Consider the following 12,849-nt stretch of genomic DNA (forward strand, 5'->3'; position numbering starts at 1 on the left):
CAATACTAAAAATAGTATCTTGCCAAAATAAACCTTTGTTTGTTTTATTTATTGCGTATTAGTTGCGTCCTGTTAGAAAAAGTTAGGAGACGGTCCCTGCTCAGTTTTGTGCCACACTGTGGCATCAACATTTGCCGAGGATTCGGGACTACTAGGGCGGAGCCACGCTAAAAGTCGCTGGTAATTGGACGATTTCGCATACTCGTCACGATTGACGTCTCAAGGCTGCGTCACAGCTTCGTAATTTTGACGTCACGCTCACAAACTTGTGAGCGGAGTCCGTAATTCGGCCCCAGGGGGGGAATTCTGTAACGCTCTCAATTTCGCTCTCAAGTTGTAGAGCGTGACGTCAAATTGACGCGGCTTTCACGTGACCTTAAGACGTCAATCGTGACGGATTACGGAATCGACCAATTGCCAGCGACTCGTAGCATGACTCCGCCCCTGAGGTCCCCGTTCCGCGGTCGTGCCTACTGCTACACATTTGTCGTAACGTTAGCCGAGGCCGACGAGGGACCGTCTCCTAAGTTTTTATGAAACGGCGCAGTTAATACGCAGTAAATAAAATTAATAAATATTTATTCTGCTGAGGAACTGTATTTACAACTAACTAACATGAAGCATAAGGAGATATGTTTGAGGCTTCGCAATTAAATTTGCTCTTTAGTAACTTTTTGTCTCCGCGAGGGCACGCTGACGGTGTCAAAGAGTGCACATGGCGGCTTGCCAGAAAACAGCTGATTCCTCGGCTAGTTGCTATTTTCCGTGCGTCGCCTGAAATCGAGGTCCTGTGCGGATGTCGTGAGCAGCTGGAAAAATCCGATTGAAAACAATGAAGGCTACGAACCTGCAGTGATCAGCGTGGTAAAAGCGTTGGGCATGAAAATCGACTAAGTCATCAGCTTACTGAAGAGTGTCAGCGTTGTCAGTGTTTACTATCGATGGCAAGAGCGACGAGTGGGAGGTATGTGGTCTGCTGTTCTGTTTGTTTAAAAGAAAATACAAGAAGATCATGAAGGCTACATTACTGTGTTTGCCGACAGAGGAACGTTTGCACTTGCAGTAAGGCAGGTGGCAGCTACTATGCAAGAGTTAGCAATTGCAGTGCGGGAAACGAGATCCGACACACGACCCTCCACCACGGACTCCTCATGCAAGCCACGGTGACAGTCACTCCTGTGCTTCGCAGCCAGTTGACTTCGGCCGCATCGGGCTCCGTTCCCGATATTCCGTTGATGTTTTGATGATTGTTTAGTCTCTATAAGGTACACAAACTGTGATGTTAATGCTTCCTTTGGTGTGTTCAGAGAAAGAAAATACATTATTCAGAAATTTGATATAGTGACCGAGGAGAGGACGAGCTTGTTCAGCCAGGTCTGGACAGGGGTGTGCAGTATGTTGTATTTCGCGCAGCAGGCTGTGTTTGTTAGTGGCACATTGTTGAAACGTTGTCAGTGTCTGTTCATGTTGAACGGTATCCCCCCCCCCCCCCCCCTTTTCGACGGGAAAGGCAAACACATCACGCAAGCTTGGTGCGCGATGCCGGAGGCCAGCTGGTGAATCTGCTAAATTTCCCTAGTCTTATAAACAAGGGGCCCACCAGTGAGGTGTGCAGATTACCTCGAAGGCGAAGAATGTGTGCTAGTTTTGAAGTGTCGTCATGGAGTCTGTGCAGTGTTTCAAAAAGATGTTCATTTTACACACATTCCTAATTCTATTACCTTTCCATGTTGTGTGCTGTGCATTATGTACAAACCATTTCAATTGAAAAGCCAGTTTGCACAAAAGATGCTTTTTCTGATTATTTGGTGAAAACAACTTGGAAAATAAATTCCAAGGTCAAAAGTAGGTGACAATTATGTAAAGAGGTGCTTATCACATGTTTATGGTGTATGAAAGAGCACTGAACACGGGTTGAGGGGAGCCTCAGTTTGCAAGCCGAGCCCACATTTCGATTTTGGTTGGTTGGTTGGTTTGTGGTGTTTAACGTCCCAAAGCAACTCAGGCTATGAGAGACGCCGTAGTGGAGGACTCCGGAAATTTCGACCGCCTGGGGTTCTTTAACGTGCACTGACATTGCACAGCACACGGGCGTCTTGCTTTTCGCCTCCATCGAAAAGCTGCCGCCGAGGCATTTTGGCTAGCAAACCAAGGTTCCTCCTCAACCCTTGTTTAGTGCTGTTTTGTATTGAGTAGCCATCTTATTTCCCTCGTTCTACCATGTTTATGGTGTAAAACATTTTTGAATGCTCATGTTTTAGCTGCCTCTACTGTCTTAAAGCTGCTCAGCAGTCCCCTTGCAGTTTTACACGTTTTATTAGTGTACATAACATCTGCTCACACATTGCCTTAACAATGTATGTGTGATGCTTATTTTATTTTCACTAGAATTTTGTAATCATTCAGCAATCATTGTGGGCACTGCAGCCTAGTATTTGTACACTATTCTCCTAACAGCTGTTACAGCATTTAGCACTGCGAGCAAGATCTCTAGTAGTATACCATCCAGCTGGCATTTTTACCTCTGATATGTAAGCGTTTTGCACACTGCACCATGCATACAGTACCTATTTGTATAGGTAGCTTCAATATGTTGAAAGGGAGCGGCTTCTTTGAGCCCGATAATTATTCTGCAATGTACATGTCAATGTTGTATGGTCATTGTACATCAAGGTAAGTGTGCTGGTATGTATGATGTCTTTTTCTCAATAAAAACACTCGAGTGAAATACAGCGGCCAAGAAATAAGTGCTTCTACTGAGTATATGTGGCAGTAAAAAATTTTTGGTGCCATTTTCTGATTCCAATCAGCGTCATGGATATTTATTACCTTGCTGTAACGCTACGCTTCTCGGTTTAAGCATGTTTACCACACAGCTAGTGACCACAGCCAACTGTGCCAGGCTGCAAGGTGATAGCAGAGAAGGGACAGCAAGTTGGGTCTGGGATGACTTGGCATTGGTGTAAGCAGCCATGACTCCAGTGGGTAGTCACTGTCTCCTGCATAACCAAACAATGATATCCACTTAAGTCCGCCTTTTGCATGTTCTAGTATACAATCAAAGATCCATACCAACTAGCCCGCAGTGAGGTGGTAAACATTCACAGGAATGTTGGCAACGTGTCACAGGGCTGTCCAGGCAAGCATCATTGTAAGGATAGCCTTGTAGCTTCACAGTGATATAAACAAAATGTGTCAAGATTACCTGCACAACACAAGCGCTACGGTTTCTTAGGCAGTAAAGAGATTTCAAACATTGAATATTTGATTCCTGGTGCCATAACACTAAATTTGTACATTAACAAGCATTCATATGCATAACTATAGTCCGTCTTATGCATGCAGCTTCAGCGAATTCAGACAATCGATCACTCGCCGAAATACAAGTCAGCTTCTCTGTAAGGCTCGTAATCCAACCAAAGGGTCTCGTTGTCACACAACAGACTACTAGTTCTTGCTGAAATGAAAAGAAGCAGGCGCTTTTTGCAGCGTACTCACACTTTCGAGTAGCGAACGTGTCGTAGGGAGGGAGCGTAACGAATGGGGGCAAGGCACTACAATCCCTAGTCCCTTCGTTCTGTATTTTGAGGTATATACAAGTATTGAACTTTCGTCAGGTGTCGCTGGGTAATCTCGAAGACAACAGCTGGAAAGAAAAGAGATCTTTCCTCTGTTCGTTTTTTAACATTGCGAGGGGGAACGAGTCCCTTTGGTTAGAAAACAAGACTTGCAGAGAAGCCAACTTACAGCAAGTGGTCGATTGCACATATTAATGCATATAATCAATATCGTTCGATAACCGACGCGGGTTTTTTACAGCTTACCCAAGAAAAGTCGCAGGCGTTTAGCAGGCCTTCGTTCACCTTTCGGCGTGCAGGAGTACCGCTAGACGAACGCGTTGTTTGGAGTCCTTGGTCCCACGGGGCAACGAGGGTCAAAAGTGCGTATGTTCGCGTCGCAGATCTGTAATAAAATAGGCACAATACAAGTTTACAATGACGTTTCGAAGTCGTAGCCAAACACACACAGTCAAAACCAACATTTACTCACCACTGTGATGTTCAGAACGTAGAACCTAGCGACTTCTTTCCATATCGCACCGCGGCGCCTTGACGACAATCAGCGTTCCGCCCGATGGCTTCCGCTATCAGCACACGCACCTGCTGATCGATGCCTATGCGATACAAACGATGTTACGTTCCCGACGCAAGCTGGTAGCCCCCGATAGCAAAAAAACGCGGTGCGCATGCAGCCGCAGTGGCTGCGCACTCGTCCGTGAGCTGCGTGAGCCCCCGTTCATCGATGTTCGTCGGCAATCGCCGCACAGTCACTCCACTTTCTGCTGGTTTCCGAGTTGAACACAGTCGGAACAACTAGACCGGTACGTCAAACGCGTCTTCGTGCTCCCTTCAACGCCGTGGATCGCACCGACACAACTGTCACACAGCCAGCGCAACGCTATAACAACGCAAGGAACACAGCCGCCATTTTCGCTCTACTCAGTTGACTGGTTTTGGGGTTACCTCGTTTCGCTCACAATTTCAGTCAATATTCAGCTCATGGGCAACGTCACCACTTTAGTCTTGTTGATGACGTAAGCGCAGTCACCGGTGAGATCAGTGATGACGCAAAATTTTAATATGGCCGCCGACCAATAGGAGCAGGGCAAGTTGAGCGGTTTGAGACTGGTTTTGTATTGAGAGCGTTACAGAATTCCCCCCCAGATGGCTTTCGATCGCGACAGCAGTGGAGCGAGTGTTGGACCAATGGGATGAGCTGAAGGTGCACTTCCAAACTGTTAGGCTGACGGAAAAATGCTACAACGCGGAAGTGCTGCACTCTATGTACTCTGACAACGCCAACAAAGCTTATTTGCTCTTCCTGAAGCCAATACTTCAGGATATCCAAAGAGTGAACAAGTCCTTTGAAGCTAAGAATGCAGACCAGACAAAGCTTCTGGACGACCTCGTACGACTTCTGTCTGCCCTCATCAAAAAAGTGGTGCTTCCAACTGTAAACATCGACATAATCACGACCAAAGTAGAGGACCATCTTGATCCAAAGCCGTACTTGGGCTATTTGTTTGAAAAACACATGCAGGAAATGAAGGAAGCGGGGTTTAATTCCGAAGATGAAGACATATTGCGAAAGCGATGCATCAAATTCCTGGTTTCTCTCATCGAGCAGATACGCCAGAGGCTTCCTAAGAACATTGAAACGTTAAAAAACGTGGGACAGTTGGCGGTTGAGAAAGCCTTGTCTGTGTTGAAGCCTTCACTAGTACCACTCATGGAAGCAGTAGGTGTACCGCCAGCCAAGATAGATGCGGCCGAAAGCCAATGGAAGAGCATCACAACTGTCCCTTGGACGAATACATCATCGACTGAGAACTTCTGGTGTGAAGTAAAAAATTATAGAGACTCTTCTGGCGAAAACCCGTTCAGTCAATTAGCGGACTTCGCTATATCAATGCTGGTGCTACCCTACTCCAACGCGGAAGTGGAAAGATCATTCAGCCAATTGAGCTTGCTGAAAACAAAACTACGAAACAGGCTCGCGCCAGCTACTGTGAACGCCATTATGGTGATCAGAGCGGGGCTGAAGAGGAAGAACAAAGGATGTTTTGATTATCAGCTGCCAGAAAGGGTTACCCGACTCATTGGGACTGATACCACTTACAGCGGACTGAGCGAGCCGTCTACATCAGGAAGTGCTGTGTGTCAGCCAGTTCTCCAGGTGGATGACGAGGATTCCGATGATGATACCGATTCGTTTGTGTTTTGACTGGTTTTGACTCTGCTTCAAGGCTTGCATAGCGTTGCTTTTGGCTAATGTTCTCTGGACACACCCTCATGTTCTGTTTGTAATTACGAGCAGTGTGATATGATATACGTACCCGTCTGGTGTAATCCTCATTTATATTTCAAGATGTTCATAATAAACCGGTGAAAAAATGCACATCTCCCTTCTAGCAATTTACTGCGCACTACGCTTAAAAACGGTACAATTGCCGGCCTATTTAGTTTCTCTTGCATATGAGAAAAAAAATTGAGGAAAGAACGCTCGCTGAAAGGCATGAACAGTACTGTGTAGTGAGCTGCATTGGACGCTGGCCGGGAACTATATGCGCTACAATTAGTCCAAATATACGCTCGAAAAAAAACCTTTTTTCTTTGTTAGCCACATTTATGCGATACAATTTGCCAGCTCTTCGGCTCGGGGCTGCTTGTAATGCACGCACAAGCAGACGCTACTTCCGACGGCGCTGCGTATTCTGGTTTCGCTTTTGCTTAGCGTGTTCTGCTGAAGGCTGTGGCACCGAATCATTACATTTCCTTCCATTTGTAAGCCATGCAGGAGGTCCAGTGCAAGTATTTTTACATCCAGCACCGCAGTACATATTAGCGGTTATTTTGGTGGTTTTTCGAAAATATTTAGCGGGTTTTTAGCGGATTTTTGGGTCCTTTTGGCGGAATGCTGGCCACCAGAGGTGGCAACACTGGCTGGCACTGTCTAGCGCGACAGAGTTAACAGAGTCAAGAAGGAGATGGCGGTTACTGAAATAGTGACTAATGGTCTTCACCAGCTGGTCCCTGATGATGTCCGCGAAGCTCCCAAAACCGCAGTCGCCGACAAGGCTGCGAAGGGCAGCGATGTATTCATATGCTATCTCTCCGGCAGTTTGTACTCGGCAGTGAAAACGGTGGCGTGCGGCGATCACATTTACGGAATATTTGTAATGCGTCGCCAGTATAAAGATAGCATCGTCACCGGAGTGTCAGGCAGCAGCGGTAGGCGCTGAAGTGGACGACGGCGACAATGTGTAGAAAATTCGCTGGCAGGATAGCCCTCTCCGGTTAGCAGAAGTGTGGAGGTATCTAGTGGAGGCACCAGACGCCAGCATGTAGTTGTGGAACGCCAGCCACCATTACTCCCACGGAAGGGCGGAGGCGGCTGAAGACCTGAAAAGCTCATGATAGACGGCCAGCAGTCCACGCCGAGGTCCTGGTTTAAGCTAACATCCTCGTCGCCAAAATATGTATCTTACACGAGACAGGAACGCAGAAATTGACTGTTCTTCTCGCTGCGCGCGTGCAACACTTCGCCTTTACCGCACAACTCACAACACAAAATAGCTCATGCGTACCAATAGCAATAAACACCGCCGCAACAAAATTAACACCTTTAAAGCTATGACGAGCAAATATCACACAGATGAAACGCTACTCCTTTCACGGGCTATAGGCGGCGCCACTGGAAATCCAATATGGCTGCCCTTGAGGGGATCCGGCTGTCAGGCTTCAAGTGTATTGTGCTGGGCCGCTGGGCTACGTTTCCTGAAGCTGCATTAAAATATTCGCGCGTGTGTTCTGGGGTGCGAAGGTATGCACGGTATTGTCAGTCAGCGTATGCAAGCCTTTGGTGAGCATGCGTTGCAGGGGTGCGATACAAAGGACCCCTCAAGTGTGGCTGGTCAGGTACGTGAAACATCCTACATGCTGACTGTGTTGTGCGCAAGTACGACAGGTTCCCAGGCGACTCTAATCGCGCCACTAAGTGCTGCAGAGAAACGTTCGACGGGGACAGAATAAACATGAATATAGATAAAACTTTCAACTTTTACCCAGGGATCACGGGCACTCGCGAACTGCAGCATTTCAAGAAGTCGTGCTGTGTATTCACGCGCGTAGCACATGTATGCCGAGCGGCCAACCCCGCATTTTATGTGGGCAAATTTTTTCCTTCACTTCAAAATATACGCCGTCGCATCGAAATACGCACTACTTTGTCTGGGCACAAGGAAACATCACTACAAGGTAATAATGATGGTCTACTGTCGCTTTAACCAACCTGTTTTCCTTTTTTCTTTGCAGCACCTCTGATAGGCAGTGATTTTGACTTTCGCAAGTGATGACCCAGTGCTGACACACGTTTTTTTCGGGAACAGCAACTTGAAAAGCAAGGCAGCTAGAGCGCCGGCTTTGAGAACAGTCCGAATATGGACTGTGAGTGTATGCTCCGTAACGTTCAATATAAGCTTCTAATTTAGCGTTCATCTGGCAGCTGCTGATTGCAAACACTGTATTCACTCAGCCGGGTAGGAAACAAACATTCTTAACTTCTCGAACATGTGTGGGCCATGAAATGGTCGGCAGTCAAAAATGTTATTACGTATGGCTCGCAACTTACGCCAGTCTAACTTCTCACATCAGAAATGCGCACCGAAAACCGTCATAGCTTTAGTCGCAGTCTTTTTTTTTTTTTTTTTTTTTGCGAAACTTGGTTCTGCTCAGAGTTTAGAGTGGCAAGGAAAAACGAGACTCATGCATAATCCCAGAAATGAGATAGCTACGCCGCTCATACTGTCACTAAGGGGGTGTTTCTTCGTCGACCAGGATTTATCACGATGCTTTTCACGATAAAGTAACCGACTTGATCTTACCGAGATCTTAACTTAATTATCCTCTCCTTCCGGGACATATAATCTGGAGATAACATGTGCAAGTTTATCCCGCCTTTTACCGTGGAGTCAGAACACATCGGTGTATGGAAGATTCGACTGCTTTTATGTTTTCCCCTCGTACTATGTGCCCCACACACCAAAATACAAGTTATATTAATAATCTATTGTCATGGCTGCGAGCCAAATTCAACTCGAAAAGCAGTTACACACTACAGGAGCTGCAGTACCGAGCTCCACGCAAAGAATTTTCGCGGGAGGCGCAGCAGCAATTAAGCTGGAGGAGCACGAGCCGTTCTCCGAGTATCCCCCCAAGGGCGGTACCGGAAGCGGCCGCGTGGCGGCGGCACTGTACGTGAAAGTTGCGATGCTTTCTGTAACGCTCTCAATACAAAACCAGTCTCAAACCGCTCAACTTGCCCTGCTCCTATTGGTCGGCGGCCATATTAAAATTTTGCGTCATCACTGATCTCACTGGTGACTGCGCTTACGTCATCAACAAGACTAAAGTGGTGACGTTGCCCATGAGCTGAATATTGACTGAAATTGTGAGCGAAACGAGGTAACCCCAAAACCAAATGGCGGCTGTGTTCCTTGCGTTGTTATAGCGTTGCGCTGGCTGTGTGACAGTTGTGTCGGTGCGATCCACGGCGTTGAAGGGAGCACGAAGACACGTTTGACGTACCGGTCTAGTTGTTCCGACTGTGTTCAACTCGGAAACCAGCAGAAAGTGGAGTGACTGTGCGGCGATTGCCGACGAACATCGATGAACGGGGGCTCACGCAGCTCACGGACGAGTGCGCAGCCACTGCGGCTGCATGCGCACCGCGTTTTTTTGCTATCGGGGGCTACCAGCTTGCGTCGGGAACGTAACATCGTTTGCATCGCATAGGCATCGATCAGCAGGTGCGTGTGCTGATAGCGGAAGCCATCGGGCGGAACGCTGATTGTCGTCAAGGCGCCGCGGTGCGATATGGAAAGAAGTCGCTAGGTTCTACGTTCTGAACATCACAGTGGTGAGTAAATGTTGGTTTTGACTGTGTGTGTTTGGCTACGACTTCGAAACGTCATTGTAAACTTGTATTGTGCCTATTTTATTACAGATCTGCGACGCGAACATACGCACTTTTGACCCTCGTTGCCCGTGGGACCAAGGACTCCAAACAACGCGTTCGTCTAGCGGTACTCCTGCACGCCGAAAGGTGAACGAAGGCCTGCTAAACGCCTGCGACTTTTTCTTGGGTAAGCTGTAAAAAACCCGCGTCGGTTATCGAACGATATTGATTATACGCATTAATATGTGCAATCGACCACTTGCTGTAAGTTGGCTTCTCTGCAAATCTTGTTTTCTAACCAAAAGGACTCGTTCCCCCTCGCAATGTTAAAAAACGAACAGAGGAAAGATCTCTTTTCTTTCCAGCTGTTGTCTTCGAGATTACCCAGCGACACCTGACGAAAGTTCAATACCTGTATATACCTCAAAATACAGGACGAAGGGACTAGGGATTGTAGTGCCTTGCCCCCATTCGTTACGCTCCCTCCCTACGACACGTTCGCTACTCGACAGTGTGAGTACGCTGCAAAAAGCGCCTGCTTCTTTTCGTTTCAGCAAGAACTAGAAGAGTGTTGTGTGATAACGAGACCTTTTGGTTGGATTACGAGCCTTACAGAGAAGCTGACTTGTATTTCGGCGAGTGATCGATTGTCTGAATTCGGTGAAGCTGCATGCATAATACGGACTAGTTATGCATATGAATGCTTGTTAATGTACAAATTTAGTGTTATGGCACCAGGAACCAAATATTCAATGTTTTAAATCTCTTTACTGCCTAAGAAACCGTAGCGCTTGTGTTGTGCAGGTAATCTGTTGATTTTTGTTTATATCACTGTGAAGCTACAAGGCTATCCTTACAATGATGCTTGCTTGGACAGCCCTGTGACACGTTGCCAACATTCCTGTGAATGTTTATCACCTCACTGTGGGCTAGTTGGTATGGGTCTTTGATTGTATACTAGAACATGCAAAAGGCGGACTTAAGTGGATGTCATTGTTTGGTTATGCAGGAGGCAGTGACTACCCACTGGAGTCATGGCTGCTTACACCAATGCCAAGTCATCCCAGACCCAACTTGCTGTCCCTTCTCTGCTATCACCTTGCAGCCTGGCACAGTTGGTCACTAGCTGTGTGGTAAACATGCTTAAAACGAAAAGCGTAGCGTTACAGCAAGGTAATAAATATCCATGACGCTTATTGGAATCAGAAAATGGCACCAAAGATTTTTTACTGCCACATATACTCAGTAGAAGCACTTATTTCTTGGCCGCTGTATTTCACTCCAGTGTTTTTATTGAGAAAGAGACGTCATACATACCAGCACACTTACCTTGATGTACAATGACCATACAACATTGACATGTATATTGCAGAATAATTATCGGGCTCAAAGAAGCCGCTCCCTTTCAACATATTGAAGCTACCTATACAAATAGGTACTGTATGCATGGTGCAGTGTGCAAAACGCTTACATATCAGAGGTAAAAATGCCAGCTAGATGGTATACTACTAGAGATCTTGCTCGCAGTGCTAAATGCTGTAACAGCTGTTAGGAGAATGGTGTACAAATACTAGGCTGCAGTGCCACAATGATTGCTGAATGATTACAAAATTCTAGTGAAAATAAAATAAGCATCACACATACATTGTTAAGGCAATGTGTGAGCAGATGTTATGTACACTAATAAAACGTGTAAAACTGCAAGGGACTGCTGAGCAGCTTTAAGACAGTAGAGGCAGCTAAAACATGAGCGTTCAAAAATATTTTACACCATAAACATGGTAGAACGAGGGAAATAAGATGGCTACTCAATACAAAACAGCACTAAACAAGGGTTGAGGAGGAACCTTGGTTTGTGGTTTGCTAGCCAAAATCGAAATGTGGGCTCGGCTTGCAAACTGAGGCTCCCCTCAACCCTTGTTCACCGCTGTTTCATACACCATAAACATGTGATAAGCACCTCTTTACATAATTGTCACCTACTTTTGACCTTGGAATTTATTTTCCAAGTTGTTTTCACCAAATAATCAGAAAAAGCATCTTTTGTGCAAACTGGCTTTTCAATTGAAATGGTTTGTACATAATGCACACAACATGGAAAGGTAATAGAATGAGGAATGTGTGTAAAATGAACATCTTTATGAAACACTGCACAGACTCCATGATGACACTTAAAACGCACACATTGTTCGCCTTCGAGGTAATCTGCACACCTCACTGGTGGGCCCCTTGTTTATAAGACTAGGGAAATTAAGCAGATTCACCAGCTCGCCTCCGGCATCGCGCACCAAGCTTGCGTGATGTGTTTGCCTTTCCCGTCGAAAAGGAAGGGGGGGGGGGGGGGGGATACCGTTCAACATGAACAGCCACTGACAACGTTTCAACAATGTGCCATTAACAAACACAGCCTGCTGCGCGAAATACAACATACTGCACATCCCTGTCCAGACCTGGCTGAACAAGCTCGTCCTCTCCTCGGTCACTATATCAAATTTCTGAATAAAGTATTTTCTTTCTCTGAACACACCAAAGGAAGCATTAACATCACAGTTTGTGTACCTTATAGAGACTAAACAATCAACATCAAAACATCAACGGAATATCGGGAATGGAGCCCGATGTGGCCAAGTCAACTTGCTGCGAAGCACAGGAGTGACTGTCACCGTGGCTTGCATGAGGAGTCCGTGGTGGGTTGTGTGTCGGATCTCGTTTCCCGCACTGCAATTGCTAACTCTTGCATAGTAGCTGCCACCTGCCTTACTGCAAGTGCAAACGTTCCTCTGTCGGCAAACACAGTAATGTAGCCTTCATGATCTTCTTGTATTTTCTTTCAAACAAACAGAACAGCAGACCACATACCTCCCACTCGTCGCTCTTGCCATCGATAGTAAACACTGTTTGACAACGCTCACTCTTCAGTAAGCTGATGACTTAGTCGGTTTTCATGCCCAACGCTTTCACCACGCTGATCACTGCAGGTTCGTAGCCTTCATTGTTTTCAATCGGATTTTTCCAGCTGCTCACGACATCCGCACAGGACCTCGATTTCAGGCGACGCACGGAAAATAGCAACTAGCCGAGGAATCAGCTGTTTTCTGGCAAGCCGCCATGTGCACTCTTTGACACCGTCAGCGTGCCCTCGTGTAGAGAAAAAGTTACTGAAGAGCAAATTTAATTGCGAAGCCTAAAACGTATCTCCTTATGCTTCATGTTAGTTAGTTGTAAATACAGTTCCTCAGTAGAATAAATATTTATTAGTTTTATTTACTGCGTATTAACTGCGCCGTTTCATAAAAGGCCGAGGCTGGAGACACGCCCGTGGCAGCAGCCAAC

The 12,849-nt window shown here is 46.4% G+C and overlaps 2 long non-coding RNA genes across 2 annotated transcripts; one reads left to right on the forward strand and one right to left on the reverse strand.

Annotated features, from left to right (window-relative positions):
• Positions 1 to 2,727: 2,727 nt before the first annotated feature.
• LOC146170604 (uncharacterized) lies at positions 2,728 to 4,614 on the reverse strand. Its single transcript, XR_014703171.1, has 3 exons — positions 4,051 to 4,614; positions 3,825 to 3,963; positions 2,728 to 2,999 (listed from the first exon to the last, which is right to left on the reverse strand). It is a non-coding gene; the product is annotated as an uncharacterized LOC146170604 (long non-coding RNA).
• A 4,409-nt stretch (positions 4,615 to 9,023) lies between these two features.
• Positions 9,024 to 11,092, forward strand: LOC146170605 (uncharacterized). Its single transcript, XR_014703170.1, has 3 exons — positions 9,024 to 9,477; positions 9,565 to 9,703; positions 10,526 to 11,092. It is a non-coding gene; the product is annotated as an uncharacterized LOC146170605 (long non-coding RNA).
• The last annotated feature ends 1,757 nt before the right edge of the window (positions 11,093 to 12,849 follow it).

This window comes from Amblyomma maculatum, unplaced genomic scaffold (assembly GCF_055883805.1).
Source record: "Amblyomma maculatum isolate TAMU_Amacu unplaced genomic scaffold, ASM5588380v1 scaffold_145, whole genome shotgun sequence".
Classification (NCBI taxonomy): domain Eukaryota; kingdom Metazoa; phylum Arthropoda; class Arachnida; order Ixodida; family Ixodidae; genus Amblyomma; species Amblyomma maculatum.